Below are 26863 nucleotides of genomic sequence, written 5' to 3' on the forward strand. Positions count from 1 at the left end.
AGCTCCTTGTTGGGATGGTAATAAACAAGCAGTTACATCTCATTGATCATACGTTTACGGTTATTAGCCATAGCTAACTTTAACCCGATATGTCCCGGTTACATGTGTATGTTTTATTTGTTGGCTATTCAACAATTCACTTTTCATGAAACCATTCTCAGAATTGTACATTATAGGCACCTGTATTGTTAATTCTGAATGGTTTTGTCAGTTACTCAAGTGTTTTGTGTGCAGTAACATCGCAAAGTGAGAGTGAGAAAAAAAATATCATATCAAGAGGACCACAATTTCATGAACAGATATATTTACATTCCTGCAAGGAATTCTTCCTTTCTGGTTATTGCTATTTTCTTTAGAAAGTTGTAGCATTACGTTAGTTTAAATGAAAAATACGCTCGCTCCTCTAAAGTCAAGATATATAAGGATTTATGATGCTGTTGCCATATGGCAACGCTGGGCCATAATGGGTATTTCAATTTTTTATCTGTTCCTAGCATTACCATAGCTGTCTGTATACTACTGTTTGCACTTTTTCAGACCGATAACTCTAAAAGAAGCTCTTGACTACTTGGAAGAAATACTGTCCGATGATGAAGAACCTCAAGCGTTGTTTATCGAGCCTCCTGACGTTGAAAGTGGTGCTTTGAGTGGTGAAGATGACGCTGAGGGTGAAGAAGGAGGAGGTCTACCAGACAATGTGTGTCCCGGTCAACTGAAAGCAAACTGTGAATTAATCCTCAAAAGTGGTCGTAGAATCATCTCCTTTGAAGGAACGAAACGAGAGTCACAGCAAGATCCGACAAACTAGAATTGTATAGGCCTAGATGAAGAAATTGTAATGAACATATTAGGAAATTCAGACCTTCACGTACAAGCACATTCTTTCCAAGTTGCAAGCCCTGACGCTTCCACAGCATTTACAAGCAGTTGCCAGCAGAAAGTCTAGCCTATTACATCTACCGTTTCACTTCCGCCTTCGAATAAGAATAATAGTTTTGTGTGGGTGAAAGATAATTCCTCTGCTATGATACCAATTTTTCCATCTGCTAATTTTAAAGACTGTGTTGGCTTGAAACCACATGAGCATTTTGAGAAATTTTTAGATGACGTTCTCCAGCAACGCATTTGCCACGAGTCAGGAAAGTACGCCATATTGCTTGGAAAACCGATTCCAAATATCACTACTGAAGAACTCAAGGTGTTTATCGGCATTTTACTTGTGACAGGTTACAATTATCACTCCCGTGTCAGAACTCTTTGGAGTACTGAAGAAGATTTGAAGAATGAAATGGTTTCAAAATCAATGCAGGTTCGTACCCCACTATCGGCAGCCCTGAAGATGGTTTTCCGTGGTTTTCCATTTTCACACCAGGCTGTACCTTAATTAAGGCCACGGCTACTTCCTTCCCACTCATAGCCCTTTCCTGTCCCATCGTCTCCATAAGACCTATCTGTGTCGGTGCGACGTAAAGCAACTAGCAAAAAAAAATCAATGCGCAGAAATCGCTTTCAACAGATACTGCAGTTTCTTCGTTTTGAAGACAGCCGTAAATCAGGAAATGACAATGACAAAATGTGGAAACTTCGACCCATCACAGACCATTTGAAGTCCAATATGCTCAAACAATTTCACCCTGAACAGCACTTTTCCTACGATGAGAGCATGATAACATACTTCGGTCGTCACGGTTGCAAACAATTTATAAAAGGTAAACCATTACGCTTCGGGTACAAAGTTTGGTCGTTATGTACTCCAGCAGGTTATCTGATAAATTTTGAAATTCATCAAGGTAGAAATCCCAGAGCAAATCAAGTTTATGAGGAGAGATTTGGGAAGTCTACAGCTCCACTGTTGAGTATAATTGATGATTTTCACTCTGATGTACAGCAGCTACCATTCTCATTTTATTTTGACAATTTATTTACCGGCATTCCATTGCTAGCCTATTTGAAATCTCAAGGTTATTCGGGCACAGGTACTATTCGCGATAACAGAATCCCCAAAAACTGTCCACTTGAGAACCAACAGACCCTAAAGAAGAAACCTCGAGGATATTGCACTTCAGTGAAAATGGAAGTAACTGACATACCTGTGACTAAATGGGTCGATAATTCAATTGTGAGTGCTGCATCTACCACATTCGAAATGAATCCCACTTCTAGAGTGCAACGCTATTCCAAGGAACAAAGAAAGAAAATAGGTGTTAACAGGCCAAATGTAATTGGCAAATATAATAAGCACATGGGTGGTGCTGATCGCATGGACCAGAATGTGTCTCTGTATCGCATTGGAAACCGAGGCAAGAAGTGGTGGAGTAGTATCTTCACTTGGTTGATCGACGTATGTGTGCACAACGCGTGACAGTTGCATAGAGTAGCTCATCCGAGTATGCCAGAACTAGAATTTGGGCGTCAAATTGCAGTTTACTATTGCAACCACTTTGGTGAAGGCCCTAGAGGCCCAAGACCTACTCGCAAACGGAAATCTGACGGAACACCTCAAAAATTCCTACGCTACGATGGACGAAACCATTGGCCGATTCCCATTGACAAGAAGAGGAGATACGCCGCTGACAACTGCTCCACAATCGGTCGCACTGCTTGCAAGAAATGTGATGTAGGACTTTGCATCAAATGCTTCGAGAATTACCACATCAAGGAATGAAACGAGTAGTAGAAACTACAGTATGGCCGCAGACATAGTAAACTCTATCTTTAGAAAAAAGAACAGAATTGTGACCTCAATAGCATGTTACCATCACATCGGTAGACTAAGTTAAACAGTGATCTGTTCATTATTGGAAGGCCCAAAAGCCTTAACAAATTAACTGATAATGCCTTAAATTGATTGATTTACCCTTCAAGTTACTATAAAAATAAACAGAACATTGTACAAAACATTCCTTCTTGTCTTTTTCTTGTACTCAATATTTCCCAGTATGACCCAGCGTTGCCATATGGCAACACCCTCCTGCGAGAATATCTTATATCTGTTATTTTCATATCCATTTAGGACCACTGAGACCAATTATGACAGAGTTACTCATTAATTAAAAAACTATAATTCTGGGACATGCTGGGTTAATGTGATGTTCAGCACGATATTATTAAAAAACGGGAGGGAAAAAATGAGGTGCCAATTTCACATCCTTACGGCTGGCTCACTTGGTTCTCACAATTAGAAAGAAAAGTAAGTTACGGATAATTGAATCAAACCATTCAGATTTCCTCACTTTTGCATTTCTCTCAAAACACTGTCTTGTATAAGGTTAGACAAAATGGGGAATTACTTCAGTGGCACGTTTTCAAATGGTTAGTATACTTGTGTCATATCCTGGCCTATCTCTATCTGTTTGGCACGCTTTTCGGACGAACTGCTTGCCCTCTGATACTTGTGTGTACTCACTGACATGGTTATTATGGCCGACTTCGACTTCAATTTTACACGCAAACTTAGCCCAAGGAGATCACAGATGTCGCCTTTGTCGTCCTGTGATTCTTCGACGTTTGTTCCCGATCTTGTATATCTAGCTTTTCCATGACTCTTCATCTAAAGCTTTTATCGTGGTGAAGGGTTATGGCGAGCGACACAATGTTTCTCGACGCTTGATTTTACAAGCGCTATTTCAATCGTTTTAAGACGTGAATGCTGTTGGTGTCGGAAGTTTCCAACGTCCTTTATTGCACATATACGAATGGCCTGATTAAGGTAATGTAACTTTTATTTTTGTGTGATTCTTTTTATCACCACGTGGCATTGTGGTTGGCCCCTATTTCTTTGTTCTCCGTTGATATTTATTTTGTGGCCCGTATTTGTTCTTTCTGTGTTGCCCATGAAACGTTATTTAAATCAGCTATGTTTTTCTTTGCAGGAGCTGCGTTGCCGAGGCCGTAAAGGAGTGCTCGGTTCGCCCGGAAAGACGTGGGTTCGAATCCCCGTCAGGAAGTCGTAAAATTTAAGAAACGAGATTTCCACTTCCGGAGGTGCACATGGCCCTCAGGTTCACTCAGCCTACATTAAACTGAGTACCAGGTTAATTCCTGGGGGCAAAGGCGGCCTGGCGTAGTGCTAACCACTCTACCCCATCAAGTGCCGAGGTTACGGATAGTGGAAGCCCTTACCTTCCATCCCTCCAAGGGTCTTCATGGCCTGTACGGTAATGACTTTCCTTTTTTATGTTTTTCTTTGTGTCACAACTCGGTGCATTGATTTGTGTCTTACTATCATTTAGTGCCTGTATTGCGTGAATGAGCTCTGTTGCACCTTGGATGTGTGTTATGTCGACTTTATTTTACGGTTCATATTGTGGAGGTCTCTACCTTATTACTCATGTACTAAATTGCTCTCCGACGTCCCACGCTATGTGGTTGTGTATCGGAAGGGCCTGTGCAGGGGAGGTTTGTGCTGGTTCGGCATTTGAGTTGTATGTGGGAGACGTATTGATGATGTTATTTGGGCCTCCGATCTTGTATGGGTTTGGCTTCGCATATCCGCGTGAGACGTTGTTTATGAACCGTGCTTTACATTTTGCGGTCCTTTTGATCAATGTTATCTGTTATACGTTCCCTGTTCCTTGGACCACAATAAACCTATTGCGTGAGTGTCCAAATGTGACCTATATAGGGCGCATATCATATTGCCTAGTTGTGTCGTTTGTCCTTATCTTTGCATTTTCCTGCGCACTTGCATTTTGTGTGTGTTCCCTTAGCAACGCCTTATTTATCCCTGATCCCTGGCGCCATGCTTGCTCGTGCCTCCATTTCTTTGATCTTTTGTTCGGCCATATTTTATCTCTCCGTCTTTTTGAGTTTCGTTGGAAACCATTGTTGTGTGTTGTATTTCATGTAATGGCCATGTGTCGCGATCTGTAAATACGCGCCCTGTTGATATGGATATCAAATGATATATTGCTTTGGGCAGAGGTTCGCGTCAATGAATTAGCTTATTTTGTTCCTAAGGTAACAATTTATCTTTTATGTTGTGAATATTTGTATTTTATGAATGGTTGAATCTGTTGGCTGTATCGTATTATGGGTAGGCACGATGCTATGATGATACTGAATCGATTATTATGCCTATGTATTGACTCCACCAGGCCCGGTTTTCTTTCTATATTTTATTTGTTCCTGATTTTCGTGTGATCATTTATTATTTTGATCTAACGTTTATTTATTAAACATATTGTTTTCTACTCGGCGTTACTATTGTAGGAATAGGAGGGGTAACCTTTTGAATTTTACACTTTTTACTTAATAGGCTCGGGTTCAGTTCGTTCAGTTCATGACTTTGTCTCTGGTCATTTTCGACCTGGTCCGCGTGAACATGATAGATAAGTATTTATGTATCGTCCCGTTACCTCTGGTTGATTTGAGCTCCCACTGACTTTTACTTTATTGTTTTTATTTTTTGTTGTGTTTCGCGGTGCTTATGATGCTCAACCCTGCCGTGGGTATGCGAGAATAATAACATGGGCTGGTCTAACACAAACACATACCGTATTCATCGTAGGAAATTGCAGCAACCAGGGGGCGCATACTGTAAAGGAAAACCGAGCGAGATGGTGTAGAAAACTACTCTTGATAAAGGAGAAAACTTCAAGAGATTAATCTTCCTAGGTAGGGAAAATTCTAACTCTAAACGTCTACCACTACCACTTTACAACAGTAAGGTGCCGTTTGCCAAGGATAAGAGGAGACTTTTTGGACTTACCCCTCACCGAAGACAGAAAATATTCCAAACGGAGATCCACACCTCATCGACAACGCAGACAAGAATTAGACTAGATATATTTCGGCTGGGCAGATAAATTTTTATCGGTGGTGTGATCTGCGGAGAAGCTAAGGTCGTGGCCTAAAATAGGATCTGTCCCTACATACGCCTTAGTGCAGGAGAATGAAAAACCATGGAAAACCATCCTCAGGACAGTCAGCGGTGGGGACCAGCCCGTCCGCCTCATGAATATAGAGCTCATAGGCGTGTCCTTGTTAGACGGGGCTGGTGAAAGGCGCCATCAAGGTTGCAATTCGCATAAGGCAAACCGTTATAAAGTAAGTCATTATGGAATGTGGTTTCCCATTTTGAACCACACCGACCCATCCCGAGACGCTGAAATCTATATAAATAAAGTTGTAGTGGGTCCGCTGTCTGTAATTTTGTTTGTTTTGCCAATTTTTCAAATCTTTATCGGGTTTAGGTCAACTCAAGACCGTATCAGTCGTTTTTAGCTTTCGTGTCTGCTTGTCTGTCCGCCTGCCCGTCTGTTCCACCATCACGGCGTAACGGCTGGATAGATCTCGACCAATTCTCATATTTAGAGTGTACTCAGCCGGCGAAAGGTTTAGATATGCATATGATTTTAAAATCACTGAATATACTGGGGATTATAGGAAAACCAGAACAGTTTTCTTCAATTTTCTCTTATACTATTGATTTTCTGTTAAATCCGTGGACTGTACGTGAAACGTCCATTCATTCTAAACATTTTTTATGTGCATAATTTCCCTTACTCTTCAAATTACGAAGAAAATTACTATTTTCTGGGGCTTTCATGCTGTGCACTGAGTGACCCACAGACCGACAACGAACTTTCCGGTTACCATGGCAGCGTCTCTGGCTGCTTGCCGGCAGGGAAGTAACGTTATGTCATCTTCGTCATCACTCCTGCAAACTCGTGGTTGTTCCTTGGGTAGAAGGCAAGAGAGACGTCAAGCTGTCATTCTGCGAGATATTTTCCGAATACCGTTGGAGGTTACAATCGTCTTCTAATAGCATGAAGGGGGGCTGTTAATATTTGAACAGTACCTCGGAGTGTGTCCCGTTATTTCACAAAGTAAGGTGTTCTCTGGCATTTGCTATAACTTGTAGTGTATTTCACTTCTACTTCTGTTTTCTGCTTTATTTCTTTACCTCTTTAGACTTAAGTAATAACACCCTAAGTCGTCTTCTTATCTGTTTACCTAAGAATCCCTGCGCCTAAATATGTCCTCTGTTACCACTTTCTTAAATCCATAACTCATATCATTTTCCAATACATACACTTGGCATTTACATATTTGTCCTATCCGGCTGTACTCGGTTATTGTCCTATTTTCAGTTAATGTCGGCTTTCTTAACTATATTATTTTCTTCTTTAATTTCCCCGTACGTATGCGAATGCTAATCCCAAAACATGGACGCTCTTTCCTTTGAGGAAAAATTCCAAGCTGTACAAATGTATAACTGGCTTCAAAATATATCGAAATATGGAGGCATTTTAATGACGCTGCATACCTTCGTTTCGGGGTAATGGGTGGCTAAACGGTAAGTCGTGCCACAAAGCAGATAACACAATCGCGGTTCAATTTGGAGAGATCTACAGCTTTGCTCCTATGAAGTTTTGTCGTATCTAGGCTCTTTATACGTTAAATAGAGCTGCATTTGCCGATTTTAAGTTAATTTTGTACTTTTTACACGTCTATGTTATCGTTTGACACACTTATACGAAAGACAGAACCACCAAATTCAGCACGTACATTGACACTACCAGTGATCATATGTTAACCAAATGTTATGATTCCAGCTGCCACATAAGTATCCGAAAAATAATCTTATGAGTAAAAACTGCACCCAAATGTCACCCTATTTAATGGTTCTAACTCAATCTAACCCGTAAGTATAGGAGATACGAGAAAATATCATAGGACAAACCATGTAGAATACTAAATGAGGCGTCTGATGGCGGAATCCGTTTGTCGATATGTTGTGCCGTTTAAAGGCAGTAAATCTCGAAATGAAGGTCTGCACTTATAAACTTACACATGTTTATCTATACAAATAAAGTTTGCAGGGGGTCCGCTGTGCGTAATTTCGTTTGTTTTGCCAATTTTTCAGATATTTATCCGTTTCAGGTCAACTCAAGACTTTATCAGTGGTTGTTAGCTTTCTTGTCTGTTTGTCTGTCCGTCTCAGCATCACGGATACAATGGCAACCTCTTTGGCTGCATGCTAGTAGGGAAGTACCGTAATGCCATTATCCGTCGCCATTCCTTTAATAATAATAATAATAATAATAATAATAATAATAATAATAATAATAATAATAATAATAATAATAATAATAATAATAATAATAATAATACTTGTACCGGGAGGTTCACCTCAACCCCGTGCATTTAAATGAAGCGCCTTGAAGAACGATATCTAACACATAAAGTTTGCACATAAAGTTCCAAGGAATTCGAACTTTTCCCCATAGATGTCGCTATTAAAAAACTGATGTCATGCACTCTGGTGAAAAGTGTAACTAATTAAAAATGTTAAGAAATTTTGTATTTATAGGTTTTCTAAAATGAATCGATTATTCTTTGTTTTTGATATTTCAGAGTTTGCTACACTTCAAACTTATCCCGCCAGCTTTGGAGTCTGGCCAATCAGAAATTTTGTGTTTTTAATTTTCAGCCAATCGCATGCTTCTTGTAACTTTTCGACTGTCCAATAAAACGTAGAGGGGGTGTCTGTCTAGACTTAGTCCAGAGCCTTCTCGAACCTTCCTCCCGGGTATAAAAGCTGACGCCTTTTCGAGCTAACTTGTCTTATTGATCGTCGTGTTACTGAGTGTGTGTGTGTTAAGAGAGTAGGCGGAGGCCTCATCCATCGGCAAGCAGAACATCAGCTAAGGTAATGGCCATAGTTTTTCTAACTCTGTAGGTATCTCTGCAAGCTAACTCGAGGGGAAGGTTTCTAATCTTTAATAATGTAACGGTAAAATTTCTGAAATGTAAAGTTTTCTTTTTTCTCGTGTAAAAGTTCAAGTAATTCAAGAGTACTTAACGGAGATCCGGAGATAGAGAGTGCGTTACCTTCTCGAACTCCCCTTCAATTTAATTTGGAGGTGACTACGATCTGGTAACTGTTTTCAGTATTGTAAATTGTACCTTATCTTGTCCATCTAGTCACCTCAGTATTTTAGGATTAGCCTCTGTATTATCGAGTCACAAGCCCAAGTAGGGTTTTATTTTTTGATTCCAAGGAGTGCAAGTTTCCGCCTCCATTTATTTTGGATTTTGGGCCAGTAATTGACCCTATGCTTTCCACAAAGGCCCGGTAGAATGGGTACTTGGTTCTCACGGATTGTTTCCTCCATGTAAACTTAAAAGACAATTGATACGGTATTATAAATTGTAGGTCGTGCCTAGAGAGGCCTGAAAGTGTAATTTTCATTGAACAAAGGCGCTCTAATGTAAAAGTTAAAGGTTGCCTTGAGTAGGCTGTAAAGGTTTTGTAGCAGTCTCCTTGGTAGAATTATGGAGCATAGAGGCTCTTTCTTGTAATAGATATTTGTGTGAATATTGAATGATGCCTTTGGAAGGCCGTATCTTGTAACCTTTGGAGCAGAAAGTGCTCTTGATAGTTGTGATTTTAAATATCCTGTAAAAGAAATTGGGAGATTCGTCTCCTTGCCTATCTGACTAAATGCAACAATAGTGATAATGTGACCTTTGTAAAATGGGAGCTTGAAGCTCAAATTGTAACTAACCATTTCTTGGTTTTTCTGTTTTTGTTCTATCTTGTACCAAACTAGCTCGGTACCTGGAAGCTTGTTCTGTCGTCAAGCGAATTGTTTTGTTAAAGTTCAATATCGGAAAAGAAATATAACCTTTATTTTTAAAGTTTAAAATTATCTTCGACTGTCGTAGAAAGACCCACTCAACCAGCACCTACTTTCACCTCTCTGTGATCCACAAAACCACGGTAATAATAATAATAATAATAATAATAATAATAATAATAATACATGCATACATACATACGAAAGATACATAAGCTCCTCTTTTCTGACAATAACATCAATTCAATTTATTAAACCTTTTTGTGAGGTAAGAATGGACATTACGAGTTTAATTCATGTGCTACCATTTTGCAGGATTTTTGCAGAATACCGTTGGAGGTTACGATCTTCTTCGAATTGCAATAACGAGGGGGGGGGGGTGTTAATATTTTAACAGTACCACGGAATGTAGCCCATTATTTCACACCGTAAGTTTTTTCTGTCATTTCCTATAATTGTTAATGTATATTTCTTTTCTAATTCCGTTTTCTGCTTTAATTTTTTACCTCTGCCCCTCCGCTTTAGGCTTAAGTAATAACATCATAAGTCATCTTCTTACCTGTTTACCTAAGGTTCCCTGCGCCTAAGTATCTCTTCTGTTACGGCATTCCAAAATCCGTAACTAATATCATAGCAATTTAGTGAGGGACATTTTACGTTTCAATACGTGTACTTGGCATTTACATATTTGTGGTATCCGGCTGTCCTCATTTATAATCCTATTTTCTATTAATGACGACTTTTTAAACTGTATTACTTCCTTCCTTACTTTCCCCGCATGTATGCGAGTGCTAATCCCAAAACATGGACACTCTTTCCTTTGATGAAAAATTGCAAGATGTTCAAATGTATAATTTTTCGGACCCTGGGAATATATAATATAGAGGCAATTTTAATGACGGTGCAGACCTTCGTTTCGGGGTAATTGCTGGCTAAACGGTAGGTCGTATCAAAAAACAGATTACACAATCGCCACTCAATTTGGAGAGGTCTTCAAAGTCGTATGACTTTTGTCGTATCTCGATTCCGTATACGTTAGATAGAGCTGCATTCTTGATTATATTCAAATCTCTAACTCGGATGTAACTCGCATTAGGAAAGGGAGTTTATAATAAAATCTTCCGATCTCTGTTGTGAATGGCAGTACGAAAAGTGGCCTGCCATTATCATCAAAACCACCCAACACGCACCTTACATTGGAAACAACGTATGACGTCGTACCCGTTTTGTTTCTCGTCTGCGCTAAGAGACAAGCTATTAAATATAATCTTATTTACTGCGTGTACACTAATTTATGTAGAGATCTGTATGCAAGGTAGAATGCCGTAGCGAAGCACGGGTACATCTGCCAGTAGGGAATAAAAGTCGAAGTGAAAAATAGCTGCAGGATCGTTCGACTTGAGGCAGGCAACAAACAGCCTGAATTCAGACTCGTCGGACCTTATCATGAAACACCTAACTACGAGACCAAATGTTACGAATGAAAGAGAGTAACAGATAAATGTACAGATGTATTAATTATAGAAAAAGACAGAGAAGCTAAACTTAATGCAGCCAGTAGCGAATAGAAATATAAAGATACAAAGATAACATACAAATCTCTTAAATTAAATTAATAACAAATCCTCACACAAATACTTACAAGATTGAGGCAGACATACTCCAGAGCCAACATGAAGGATATAATATTATATACGAAAGATACATAAGCTCCTCTTTTTATGACAATAACATCAATTCTATTTATTAAACCTTTTTGTAAGGTAGGAGTTCCATTCATGTGTTATAAAATATTTTTGTCAAGCATGATCCACAATCGTTTTCCAAACCACGAGATATAGGTTTATATATTCTTCACGCTATTCCGCATCCGTCTTCACAAAGGAATTCTTCCTTCCACCCAACAATACCAGGGAAAACAAATAAGTAAACCAAGTTTATCCTTGCGCGAAGAGGAGAGTGACAACGATAGATCCCGAACGGGAAGGGAAGGGGCCAAACGCGAAAGATGGAGTCGTCAGGAATTAAAACGATCTCCCTATTGTATTGGTGCAGATAAAATAATCGAATACGCATTCGTAAAATATGAATAAAACCAAAATGACAAAGAGAAACAAAACTTGACATAAAGCAAAACATCACACTCAGCTGAAGCCTTCATTCACGCAGAGTGGTAAGAAATAATGGAATACTCAGTGTCTTACATGTTATGAGTCTCATTATTAAAATTAATAAATTTGTTTGAAACTTTTACATACTCAGTGTCTCCAACCACTACACCGGATTCGTATTTCTCCCCAGTAATCCAAGAACGTTCAACGCAGTGGAACAAACATCAGGTTACCATCATGACGTCTCTCCGAAGACATCAATTACTAGTACATAACCTCGTCGGCTACATCTCACAATCTCTTGTTGGGTCCAGCAAATGCTCGAGTAAGTCATATACAGATGTTCGCAAACATGATTCCCTGCCTTCATTTGATATGCTTATGTAACCAATAATACTCCACTCGTTATGGGAAATAAATGTTAGTAAGGCCACACACAACCAATAACTCAAACACACAAACATTCATACTAATACACCTCGCAATATGCCAGGAGAGGAATTAACACAACTACGCTAATACCATAAAGGTAATGTTTACATAATATCAAGAGAGAACAGGAAGTACAAGTAAATATAGAGAAAATGAAAGTTAAAATGTTCTCCCCCTCCTAGCATCGATGGAACATGAAGTAAATCAAACAAATATCCTCATTCACCATATACGAAGTAAAGCTAGGCTTGCATATATCAAAGATGAGGAATCACACAATGAAAACAGGGCTACAATCCTGATTTACAGTACCTCACAAGAAGGATGTTATCACCTGGAAAAAGACACGAGAGTCGTAGTGGTATTTATACAAAGGCATAAAGGTTGGAAACTAAACGAGATTGTAAATTCTCGCCATTTTCCTCTTGTTCATCCTCTCATAGAAACTCTCAGAAAAATATTATAAGTCACGGAAGTTTAAGGAAATCACGTCAATGAGTACAGAAGTACGCTCCTGCGACCTACCTGTTAGTTCAGTAAATAATTAGGAGCTTCTACTTAGGCTACACATAGGAATGATTTATACAGTGTACATTAACATGAAGACTTAACCTCGGAATCAAAAACGATGACTCGATGAGAAAGATCAGCTCAATTTTCACATCGGTCAATTGCTGTGGCTATTCATAACCTCAATCAAACATAATATCCTCAGGCAGCATATACGAAGTTAAGCTAGGCTTGCATACATCAAAGATGAGTAATCACATAATGAAAACAAGCGCTGTAATAACCATGATCTAGTTTGTTAAATACTACTTGCACTAAACATAATTTCTTAATTGAGTCAGTCTCTTATAAGTTATTAAAATGGTAAATTAAGTTGTCGGCGGCCCATGCCTGCAAAATGGAGACTGAATAATGTGTTACGTTATCACAAAGTGATTGTACATTTCTTGAAAATATGCAAAGGAAATCCCATGTATTAAGTAAACATGTAATTAAATCAAAAACACCTCTCAGAAAGAGCTCCTTTGTTTATCCCTTGGCTTCTTTCGTCCTATCGAGCTTCAGCCCTCCATATGCTCCTCGCTCATCTATTAATTACATTGTCTTTTCGCTTCGTATCATGAAAGCCTTTTGTAAGTTGTTCCTCCTCAAGTTGTCCGCCTAGAGCACCCAGCCTCTGAATGGAGCAACTTTCTGCAACTTGCCCTTCCATAAGCCGCGTTAGCCCAAGTTTAGGACAAAAATGGCACAATAAGCCGAGTTTGATTGCGTTGGCTGTTAATGTTGGGTACACTGAAACTTCAGGGAAGGCCGTGGACAAAGGGAAGGAACAAGCCAGTGGACACTACAAATGGAATTGTCAAGCGGACGGGTTATTGAATTCCGCCTACTCTGAAGCGAACTGGAATTGTTTGTTGACGCAATTAAATCCATTTTGTAATCCTGAAAGACGACGCTCCAGTTTGGGATATAGAGAGAAGTACAATTGATTAAAGTATTGTCACTAAGGTGAATCGAAACTTATGTAAATATAGTAACATAGAGTACTAATTAAATTGTAAACCAATCAGTTGGGAGGTGATCAGGAGGATTAAAACAACTAAATAAAGAATTTTATTTCACCAAAAGTTAAAGGATACGATGTTCAGTTGTCTGTCGTATTAAAAGTATGTATACATACTTCCCGTTTAAGTGAATTCGGTGTCTTTTCATTTTTCCCTTTTCTTTCAAACGTTGCTCAAATAATACAGATTTACGAAGATGAGGCTTCAAGAAGGGCCTACGGATGAGAAGACTGCGACCGTGGCTTTAATTAAGGTACAACCTGATGTGAAAAATCCAAGTTAAAACATCTTCAGGGCTACTGATCGAAATATACAAATAAAAGCGCACAGTAACAGTACAATAACTGTAAATATAATCTATACGCAGATGATTTATAGGTCTATGTTCACTCGAAAGTAACCGGTAATCACGAAGCTGTATGTACAATAAATGAAAACCTTGCTCGCGTCAAGCTGTGGACGAGACTAAATGGACTCAGAAGGAGCCCTGTGAAATCTCAAGCTATGAAGATAGGTATATCCAAGACCCATTATCACTTGAACCTGTTAACCGGGGCTGTGCCTTCATTAAGGCCACGGCCGCTTCCTTCCCACTCCTAGGTCTTTCCTATAATATCGTCGCCATTAGACCTATCTGTGCTGGTGCGACGTAAAGCCAATTGTAAAGAAAAATCAAAATCAACAAACAACTCGAAAGACCAAACCCTGGGATCAAACAAGTAAATCCTTGCCTGTAGAGAGAAGCAGTAAACTAAACCTTGCGGAGAAAAATAGGAAGATATATTATTTAAGTTTGGCAGATCTGACGAGCAAAAAGGAAACATTTGTATATAGAAATTATTGACAATATCAAGCTGATTTTAGAACACGTCTAAGTACCGTATTTTCTCGCATAATTCATGCCCTTGCATAATTTACGCATCTCAATATTTTTGGGTCCAAAGTGGAGAAAAAGAAATGTTCACGTATTTGACGCACCCACTTCTTCGAACATCCATCACGCAGCTCGAGATGGTTTTTTTTTTTTTCGAAAGAAAAAAGATTTCAACTACTCATGTAGCAGCTTTTTTATTCCAAATACCGGGCGACGTGCTGTTATCAGTCAGTAGCAAATACCACTGCACTAGTTCAGTGAGATAATCAGCCCAGAAATGACTAGTGACGCTCTATGTCGGTCTGGTACAAACGTAGTGTTTCGGGTACATGCGTTTTCTGTGATCTCAAAATTGTTTGTTAGTCCACACTGAGCAAGTATTCGAGTAATACTGCATCATATAAAATCGCGGTGATCAGTTACGCCGAAACATACGGGAATAGGGCAGTGAGCCGCAAGTACAGTATATTCAGTATCCGAATGCAACGTGCGCTACCGTGGTAACAGAGAAGTTCAAGCGACCAACAAATCTCGCAAAGCACTTCGCGGACTAAAAAGCAGTAAGTTTCCGAAAGTAGGGGAGGATCTGCTTAAATATGTTATTTCGCTATCCAATGTTGGATATGCCGTTTCTCACAAAATGCTGTATTTTAAATGGCAAGAAATAGCTGCTGCACATGGAATCAGGGTCCCGGATTTGAAGTTTGGCCGAGGCTTGATGAAGAGAAATGGACTTTCTCTTCGGCGAAGAACAACATTATGTCACAAAACGCTGAATGATTTCAACCAAAAAGTAATTGATTTTCATCGATTTGTGATGAGAAATAGGAACAACGGTTCAGATGCCAATCAGTTGACATAAGCCACAAGTCGAACAATCGATAAGAAAGGGACATCGAGTACGCGCTACCGGAGGCATAAAACAACGATGTACTGCAATGCTTGTTGTAACAGGTGATGGCAGAAAGCTTGCAACTTATGTTGTTCTAAAACGAAAAACAATCCACGTTCGTATCCAAGAAAAAGGGTGGATGGACACGTCACTCGTACAAGAGTGCCTTGTTCAATGCCCGGCACTTCTCGTGTTAGACACATTTTTTTTGCCGGTATGTCATTAATATGTACATACATGAATTGTACTTTTATTATCACGTGTTTATTTCACTTTAGCTCGTAACGGGAAGAACATTTTCCAGTGTCGGTACTTCAAACCCACGTGTCGAACTTACCTGATGTACCCTATTTGACTTTTGAGAAAAATCTCACTCAGGAATCTTACGCCAAATAGCGAATAACTGCAAACGAGTTGAACCAATTGCGTGTATATTATATCTGATGTATCTTTTAACTGAAAATGAATTGTAAATAATTTTTTAAATATCTGAATTCCTCGAATAACGTACGTAACCGAAGTTTTGGCCTGCATTTTTCGTCAAAAAAGTGCGTCAATTACGCAAGAAAATACGGTAATTGTGTATGTTTCAATCATTTAGCCAGTCCAAACCCTGGAAAAGATGAGATGTGAGTAAGGTCTTAAATACGAATAATGTTTAGGGTTATAGGTGCTTCATACCCCCATATATAAGTGTGCGCTTTTCTTCTTTTTCTGTGCATTTGTTTCTCATGTATGTTGGGTATTCATCCCGAATGCTGGTTTGATCCTCCACAGTTCCACCAACAGCTGTCATAAATAGCTTAGGCGTCACTGAAGAGGCATACTAGGGAAATGAGGAGTGAGGTAGTTTCCCGTTGCTTTCCTCACCGAGCCAGAAGTTGCTATCGCATATCAGTCTGCCAAGCACATTGAAATGCATGCACCAATTGACCCTATTAGTGATATTTTCCCACCATTGATAACAGGGACTGGCTGCATAAGGAATGGTATTACTAGCATCGCTCATACCTCGGTCACTTTCGTTTGTCAAGGCTGAGACTGAGATAGGGCAATGAAAGTAACAAATTTATTCTAGCCCATACCAGAAGACATAGTGCACTGTCAACACTACATCTTGCCAGCAAAGGCAATATTTCTCAAATAGGTAGAATTATAAAGCCTTCACTGGCCAAACTTTACTAGATGTGTGATTTTTTCACTGTTCGCTTATTTCCCTGGGCAAAAATTTTACGACACCACTGCCGGTTGATTTCCATTGCGGTCCATTCGTGGTTTCCCATTTTACATCAGGCAAATGCTGGGGCTGTACCTTAATTAAGGCCACGGCCGCTTCCTTCCCACTCCTAGCCCTTTCCAATCCCATCGTCGCCGTAAAACCTATCTGTGTCGGTGTGACGTAAATCAAATGGTAAAAAAAAGGAAGAACTAGTTCTTTATTTGTACAAGTGGAGGCACATGCTTCCCCTAGTGCACTGTAACTGCATTGTCCTATATAGGAGGCTTGCTGTGGTGTCTCAATGGCGCACTATCCGCCAGCGTCTTGAAAAGGTGTAATAGTCCAACTGATGAGCCCACTGCTACACTGGGGAGAAACGCTGGTAATTTCACGATTGAAAAGCCTAAAGAGCCTAAATGTTTTTAACATTTACAGTCGATGAAATTAAATTATAGTTTCCTTCTGGGAACTTCATTTTTGAACTTGTTCTTTTGTTATTTTCGTAATTACGCTAATAATCACTTCATACTCAAGACGACTGGGTATCTAAATTAACACTACCTGAATGAAAATTACATATTATTTTGTTAGGTCGGTAGACGCAGAGTGGATGACGGTTGGTCCGTGGTCCAACAGCTCTGCACTCTAACCGGCCAACCGAGCAGAGAAGGGGTGGCCACGGCTCTACCGTGCCTCTACGCCTCTGCATTCGGGAGACGGGTCAGGGCTGGACCTCACGGCTGGCCCCAACCGTCGGCTGTCCTGAGAATGGTTTTCCGTGGTTTTCCATTCTCCTGCACTAAGGCGAATGCCGGGACAGTTCCTAGTATAGGCCACGGCCGCCAACCCTCTCACCTTCTCCGTTCATCTCCTTCACCGTAACAAATCTCCTGGCCTGAGAGACGGCGTTACCGTCTATGAGGCCCGCCTCCCCCTTCAGGGGAGGAATGAAAACACTATAATAGTAGTAGTAATAGTGGTAGTATATTTGTTAGAATGGAAGGTAAAGAACGAACTGTAAATACACCTAGTCCGACCCCGCGGTGCAGGGGGCAACGCGTCCGCCTGTCATCCGACGGCCCCGGGTTCGATCCCCGGCTGGGTCAGGGGTTTTTTAATTGTAAATGATTAATATATCTGGCCTGGGGGCTAGGTGTTTGTGTAGTCTTTAACATTCCTTTCCTCATATTCAACACTCTACACTTCCGCAATTCCACTTACACGCAGGTTCCTGACATATGGTGAAAATAGTGGCAAAAGATCTACTGAGGACGACGCCACGAACAAATATCATTATATACAAAAATATTTTTAAAAGGAGGATATATTTATTGAACCACCGGATGGTAATGTTGACACAGATGAAATGGAGAGAACAAAGCTACAGTTGCGGAGATGAAAAAAACCCGATCAACAGAGAGCAGCCACCGTTGACTTTCACTAAGATTTACTTGCGCACCCACTGGAAGTGCCTCATACCGGATATTTGGACAGCCTCTTGTTAGTAACTCCATGTAACTAACAGCTTCACCTCCCGAATATAACTCGCCCGCGGATACTTCGGCACTTTTTTAATCTCCGCCCTATTCTCTCTGGAGGATAGGGGGAAGGAAACTTGGAACGATAAATTATGTATTCATAAGCTACGGGAACTTGCCGTGCCGGCGCTACCAACTTTATTATAAGAGAAGTGGTTGGGACGATAGGTGAATAGTTTCCATTTTCAAGATAATTATTTTAAAAAGCCTCCCTCATTCACTTCCACCAGCAACACCATGGTGAAAAAGAGGATGTAACTTAGTTCTAACAGTCGTACTAAATGCAACAAACACAACAACTTCTAAATAAATTCTTAAGAAGAAGAAGTATAGCCGTCTTTAGCAATTAAAATATTAAAATTTGGAGTAAATCTTTACAGAAATAAATACAACGGTGGTAAGAAGACAAAAATCATTTGCTTAATAAAAATATGACCTCCGAATAATTCACAAGTTGAATTATCTTGCGTTTTCCCTGCCAGAAGCTAATTATGCGAATATACTTATTTTTCTCTCATAAAATTAAAGAAAGAAGAAAATAACTGGAATTTGAACATAAATGCACTCTCTGTTTTATGAAGATCGTCCCAAATCACAGTGACGTCAGTTTTGAAGAATTTTAAGAAATTTGATAACCGGATATACAAAGTACGATAATAGGGTAGATTTACCATTTCAAGTAGATTTGATATCAGACGTATAAGAAATTACAATAGTCCAAGTTGATATACAGAAGCTGCTATGCATGTCGGAGTTTAATTATTTTGCGTCTACAGTTACTGATGCCTCTCTAAAGAACCAGAGAAACAAGGAAATGCCATTTGGTCCTTGTTTCAGTGACGGTGAAATCCTGATATTCACCTCCCCGCGGTAGAGAGGGGGCAACGCCTGCATATAAAAATAACATTTTATATGCAGGCGGCTAACGAATGAAGGGACCGATTATCTCCCGGTATAAGGAGATCCCCTATACCAAGTGCCAACAGTCTCTTTGAGAGTGGATGAACGGGTATGGGTAAGGGCACTCTATTGTCCTGGGGACAAGAAATTGTTCCCAAAGGCGGAGGAACCAGTTTGGTCAACGGCATTAGGATGCAGAAGGCAACGGGAAACCACTGCATTAAAGATCCTGAGAGATATTCCAATAAATCCACATGGCATGGCTGCAACGTCAAGATCGGAGCTGGCCGTGTGGATCGTCTACCTCCGTTTGGAGACGACGGCTTAAGAAGTTAGTGATGATGACCATCCCGTCGAGAGAGAGAACTCCAGGATTGGTGCAGGCGTGAATGGAGAGACAAATAACGGCTGAGATTGCCAAATTATGACCACTTTATATTGAAGATCCATCGCACCATCACCCTATTGCACTCTATCATATCGAATGCCGGCTAACTACGACAGAAGGAATAAAATCAAATGGCGTATGGCTTTTAGTGCCGGGAGAGTCCGAGGACAAGTTCGGCTCGCCAGATGCAGGTCTTTCGATTTGACTCCCGTAGGCGACCTGTGCGTCGTGATGAGGATGAAATCATGAAGAGGACGAAACATACACCCAGCCCCCGTGTCAGCGAAATTAACCAATTATGGTTAAAATTCCCTGCCCCGCCAGGAATCGAACCCGGGACTCCTGTGGCCAAAGGCCAGCACGCTAACCATTTAGCCATGGAGCCGGACTACGACAGAAAGAGAACATCGATATGGAGATAAAGATATGGTCAGTTAACGTCACTAGATGCCTTTGCTGGCAGGACCTAGTGTTTACAGTGCACTATGTCTTCTGGTAGGGGAGAGTCCTACAGTACCGGCCGGCTTGCAGTACCGGCCATTGCTGGTTCTCGTTCTTTTGTGCTAGATGGCAGTAGCTGACAGGTGGCATATGAAGGGTGCTCCATTCCTGCGTGACATACTTCGGGCGTTTCATCTTGCGTTCAGTCTTTTGTGAGATGTGAGTGTTGTACGTTGGCTGGCATACGATCGCGCGCGGAAAGTTATTTTCAAGCCTCAGGTACTCCACTTCCAGGTAAGCTGTTGATTTTGTTTCTACATTTATATTATATATATTCCTTAAGGATGTTATAGCAGGTAAAAGTTTCACGACATCTTCTATTAAACAATATCCAGTTGAGGAAGTTCCTTCTCGTGAAGTTCGTGCAGTACCGGCCACCCATGTGTCTTCCAGTACCGGCCAATAGTACTTTTAAAGAAATAAAAATTGCATCCACTTCTTTTCACTTTCCAGGGTGAAATGGCCGAGAAAAGGGGTAAAATAAAAGGAAAGTGGAGCGAGGACGATATGAAGATGGCACTAAACGAAATTATTTCTAACAAAATGACAGCAAGGCAGGCTGCTGAGTTTTTTTGTGTGCCAAGAAGTACGTTAGGAGATCGTTTGAGAGCACTTAGAGTTGGTGTGGCTGTGGATCTAACCCCTCAAATGGGAAGATTTAAGAAAACCTTTGATGAAGATATGGAAAATCAGTTAGTTACTTATATGAAGGATCTAGATAATTTCTTCATGCCCCTGAGCAGGAAAGAATTTTTACAATTAGCATTTGCTTTGGCAGAGCATTTAAAGGTGCCTCACCAGTTCAGTAAAGAAAACAAAACTGCTGGAAAGCAGTTTTATTATGATTTCATGGAACGACATCCTGAACTGTCTCTGAGATGCCCTGAGTCTACAAGCCTTCAGAGAGCACTGGGTTTTAACAGGCATCAGGTTGGGCTCTTCTTTAAAAAATATGAAGAGTTGTTGACTAAGTACAATTTTACTGCCAGCAGAATTCATAACTGCGATGAAACTGGGGTTTCTGTCGTACATGACAACGATGTCAAGGTCATCTCACAAAAGGGGAAAAAGCAAGTTAGCAAGATCACATCAGGTGAGAGAGGAAGAAATGTGACCGTCCTACTAAGCATAAATGCTGCAGGGGATATTTTTGTACCTCCTCTATTTGTCTTCCCCAACAAATCAAGAATTGATGCAGTGTTAAGAAAGGACGCTCCTCCGGGAAGTGTGTTTGCGGCTGAGGAAAGTGGATGGATCACTGCAAAAGCATTTCTGAAATGGTTCGAATTGTTCGTTGAGAGAACACGTCCTACTACAGACGATCCAGTGCTTCTGATACTTGATGGCCACAGCAGCCACAAGGATCTTGACGTTATCTTGTTCGCAAGAAAACATCACGTGCACATGCTCAGCTTACCTCCTCACACTACGCACAAGATTCAACCATTAGATCGAGCTGTAATGCGGCCTTTCAAAGCAGCCTACAATCAAGCGTGCAGTGTGTGGATGAGGAAACATCAGCCATTGAAAATTACACAAAGAGATGTTGCTGGTCTGGTTAATATTGCCTACTCTACAATCTGCCGAATGGATTTAGCTCAGTCGGCATTTGCTTGCACAGGACTTTGGCCTTTGAATCCAAATGTTTTTTCGGATTTGGATTTCATTCCTGCTGAATATTTTCAGGAGTCGGAGCATAGGCCTATCCATGAGACACCTGGTCCTGCAGCTTTGATACCTACAGAGAATGATTTGAGGTTTAAGCCTTCAGTCTATGATCCGGATCCTTCATCAGCTATCACTTCAATAGATTTCTCTGTATCACGACCTTCATCAACTGTCACCCTAACAAATCCCTCTCCATCTAGGCCTAAAGAGTCCACCGAAGATTTCCGGAGTGTACCTTCAACCTCAAGTCAACTATCGACAGTTCTTCTACCGTCAGCCAAGACTTCTATGCCTAAATCAGTATCTTCCAATTTCAGGAAAATTGTTGATGAAATCTCTCCTGTAGCCAAGCCTCCAGAATACAAGATACAAAAAAGAAAGCAACGAACACAGAGAAGTGAGGAGCTAACTTCATCCCCTTACAAACAGCAATTAGAAGATGAGAAGAAACTTGCTGAAGAGAAAAGGCAGAGGGCAGATGAGAGAAAGGCAAAACGATATCAAAAGAAAGATGAAACGTTCAAGAGGGGAGGAAATGTAGGTTCTTCTAACAAAAGCAAACAAGTGGATGATGGTGAGAGAAGAAAGAAGAGTCAAAAGAAACTGGACTTTGGTGTAAATACTAAGGAAATGGGAGGAAATACAGTATGCATTATTTGTTGTGAGTCATTTGAAGAAGAATGGGTGCAGTGTACGAAATGCAAAGACTGGGCGCATGTTGGATGTGTAGACCAAGAAAATATGTTGTATTTTATTTGTGATTATTGCAAAAAGTAAACTAAACTTAAAGTTAGTCAATGTCAAATTCCAATAATCCTGTATTTTGGAGTTCATTGTATAGTTGTTTGAAGGTAATAATTTATAAGACACATATATCTTAGAAAATAGTAAGTGGCCGGTACTGGAAGAAGATTTTTGTAGTTCTTGAAAATTAAACTTTGTTGTATTCTTAAATATTAGAAACTTTCGATAAAGTTTTATGGAAATCACACCCTAGCATCGCAAAAGCATTTAATAAAGTACAAGATTAGTGTATTAAAATCTCATACCATAAAGTTATAAGGAAAAAAGTTAAGGTGGCCGGTACTGTAGGACTCTCCCCTATAGGCTAGAGCAATTTTGTTACTTTCATAAATCTGTCTCTGTCTTACCCTTGGCTTTGACAATATGAAAGTGACTGAGGTATGAGCGATGCTAGTAATGCCAATCTGTATGCGGCCAGTCCCTGCTATGAATGGTGTGAAAATGTTGTTCATAGGGTCGGTTGGTGTATGCATTTCAGTGGGCTTGGCAGACTGATATGTAATAGCAACTCTGGCTCGGTGAGGAGAGCAACGGGAAACTACCTCACTCCTCATTTCCCTAGTACGCCTCTTCAGTGATGCCTAGGCCATCTATGACAGCTGATGGCAGAGCTGTTGAGGATCCCACCAGCGGAATCGCTGACGGACTGAACATACATACACAACGTCACTAGATTGTACTGGGTGCCCAACTTAGACATAAGAAAACGATTTGAAATTACACCGATCCAGAAGTAAACGCCTGAAAGTTTACTTCCAATGGTGTAAAGTCTATTAACGCCCACTGATACCATATGGTATCAAGTAGAGATGGGCACTATCGACTGATAACTATCGAACTAGTCGATAGTTTAAACTATCGTAACAGTCGACTACTTTAAAAAACAAGTCGACTGAATTCAGTCGCATTCCCGCCACGCATCTCTCCACGTTTCACTGTCCAGTCAGCACAAAACAAGTCGACTGAATTCAGTCGCACTCGAGTCACGGCGACATGGAAGCGAATGGAACTATCGGTTTATGGTCACTTTGGATATGTAATATATAATTATGTTAACTTCATATGTACCTACGATATATGGCGATTTTCTCTTGTCGTTTATATGCTCTTTATTTCGTTGCATATTTGTTTATGTTAATTACGTTAAGCCCTATTCATACATAAGGTATAACCATAGCGTATCGCTATGGTATAACTATAATAATAATAATAATAATAATAATAATAATAATAATAATAATAATAATAATCTAAATAACTATAATAATAATCTAGAAAATACGGTAGTATTGTGTTTGGCTGTTCTCATCTACAGTATATCTTGATCGTGTACTACAGCAACGCGTTTTACATATTAGTATTGTTAACATTGTTCGGGAATAGAGCCTCATTGGCGTCTTTCTACGTTTCACTGTCCATTTAGCACCAAGAAAGGCCATTCGTATGATGTTGGTTCGTATTAAGGGCATCTCTCTATCTATTAGCCCCGTGTACGAACGAGTGCGTAAATCGGATTTTAATGCGTGTCTATACAAGTGATTTCTAATTATTGGTAAACTGCGTTAAAATGAGGCGAATTCGTAAAAGTACGACTCTCCACTTTTGATACGGAGAGTTTCGACTGGAAACATTCGAATTGTTTTCATGGACTGACTAGTTGCGTTAAATGAATACTTTCATTCGACTGAAATCATTCGACTGTTCAGTCTTCTCGACAGGAAGTAATGAATACTTTTGTTCGACTGAAAACATTCGACTATTTAGTCGATAGTTCGAAGGGACTATCGCCCGACTAGTCGATAGTGGTTTTCAGTCGATAGTGCCCATCTCTAGTATCAAGAGTATAATAAAATTTTAACTGAGTTGGTACTAGTTTGAGATGCAATAGAGGTTTAGTTGGTGTTTCGTAAGTTCTTCGGCTTGAAGTGGCGCATGCGCTTGAGGAAGCTTCCAACACTTACGAGTGGTTTGTTGGCTGGAGCAGTCGCACGAACTCAGCTGTGATTCTTAGGGGTGAAAGTCATGGACCTTCGATATGTTGTGTAAGTATAAAATTGCCCATATTACCTATTATTTCTTTCTAATCAGTATATTATAATGTTAGTAATGAACCAGAGAAACCTTCAGTAACATTTGAATATCAACAATGATAATTGACATAATACTGCAACGCCCATAAGTGCGTGAAACCATATGGTATCACTAGGCGTTCACGATATCAATACATCGATGCAGTATTTTTAAAATATTATTATTATTATTATTATTATTATTATTATTATTATTATTATTATTATTATTACCGGGCGAGTTGGCCGAGCAGTCAGGGGCTGATCTTGTATCAGGGAGATAGTGGGTTCGAATCCCACTGCCTGCAGCTCTGAAGGTGGTTTTCGGTGGTTTCCCACTTTCACACCAGGCAAATGCTAGGAGCTGTACCTTAATTAAGGCCACGGCCGCTTCCTTCCAACTCCTAGGCCTTTCCTGTCCCATCGTAGCCATAAGACCTATCTGTGTCGGTGCGACGTAAAGCAACTAGCAAATAAAATATATATATATAATTATTATTATTATTATTATTATACCATATCCTCATTGAATGTCGGCTGTCATCAGGGCGATCAGGATTTTGTTCTCAGCAACTCGGAAAAGAGTAGGGATACTGAGCCCATACTATTCTCGTAGATTCCATAGCCAAGCTATTCTCCTTCCTTCAGTTTCACCTTGTAAGGAAAGCTGAAGGAGTCTATATTTATCATTTCGAATGATGTGGCCAAAGGACTCAAGTATCTCATCTTTGATGTTCTCCATGACCTCTAGCTCTTTGTTCAGGCGTTGGAGTTCTTCAGTGTTACGTATTCTGTTAACTCATTATATTTTGAACAGGCGTCAATAGCATCACATCTCAAAAGATCTCTGTTAGGGTCGAAGTCTCGGCACCATAAAGTAAAACCTGATTTATTATATTGAACACTCAGGGACTGCATATGTGATAAAAGTATTTGGTCACATATTTGTTTACTTATTGACTTTTTATTTTTACAGGAGTTGATTGACCTTATCAGAAGTAACGAATATATTAGAATCAGACGATGAGTTAGGACATCAAACTGAGGATATATTTATTGAACCACCGGATGGTAATGTTGACACAGATGAAATGGAGAGAACAAAGCTACATATTGGACTCTCCCATTAGGCGGTGCAAATAATCATGAACATGATGCTGGTCATAATAAGTACTCATAATATATATCCCCCAGGATAGTATTACAGATAACTCCTACGTTAAAAATGAGGGATGGTGGCATGGTCATGCAGTAAGAGCAGGTGAAGAAACTATTGTGATGCGGGCGCTCACTCCCAGCCCAAATGGAGGAAGACCTCTAGGTCGACCGAGGAAACGAAGAATAGACTGCTTACGTGAAGACATGAAAGTCGTAGGAGTCTACTCCACTGACGCTGCAAACCGGTGAATATGGAGGACGAGCTGCAGAAATGCGGACGCCGCATCTCGATGGGAAGAACAGCAGAAAGAAGAATAGTAGTATTGTCAGAGAAGCGGAATTAATGTGACGAAAATTGAATGGAGTGAGTATTCAGTTGCGATCAAGGCTTTTTCATAACAAAGAAATAAATTGAGAAAAAATGTTACTCTGGTCTGAGGATAACTTTTCCACGTGCAAGTAAAAAAATTGGATGAAATCGTAATATTTCATTCAAAAGCTGTAGATGAAAGTCACGGAACGTGCAAGAAAAGGCTGGCTGTACAACAGTAAAAGGTCTGAAACTCACCCCAAATTTCAGCTGGGTACCTTAAGACAGAAGGCATAAATACTCAATACATTATCACTAAATGAAGCATTTCTCTACAGGCATTATATTGGGGAGGTATCCCGTTGGTAATGTTTGCTTTCAATAGGAAAAAGGTTTTGTTTTGTTCTTTTTTTTTTAAGAAATAGAGTGTAGTTTTGTGCGATTCCCTACAGCTAATATCTACATATACAAAACTCAGCTATGTGTAAGTGTTCGGTTATAACTCAAGAACCGCTGAACAGGTGTTTATGTGGGTTTCGCTGTTGCCTTGGGTATCTCCCAATCAACTGAACTGTGATTAAAGGAAGCCCAGCAGTAGTAGCATCTGCAAAATAACTGGAAGAAAATGACACAACGAGAACACTTTCTTGGGTCCAATGTTTGGAGGACCACATGCCTAGCTTTAGAAGTTCGCCCACAAAACGGTTTTTATATTAGTAAACAGTAGAAAGCCTACAAAAGGTACAAGAGGAGTCGTTCATTTACAACTCCAGAACCATTGGACAGATTTTACATGGTTTTCACTCCCACTTTGAGGACCTCGAAGGGAATGTTCCAG

This window comes from Anabrus simplex, chromosome 1 (genome assembly GCF_040414725.1).
Source record: "Anabrus simplex isolate iqAnaSimp1 chromosome 1, ASM4041472v1, whole genome shotgun sequence".
Classification (NCBI taxonomy): Eukaryota; Metazoa; Arthropoda; class Insecta; order Orthoptera; family Tettigoniidae; genus Anabrus; species Anabrus simplex.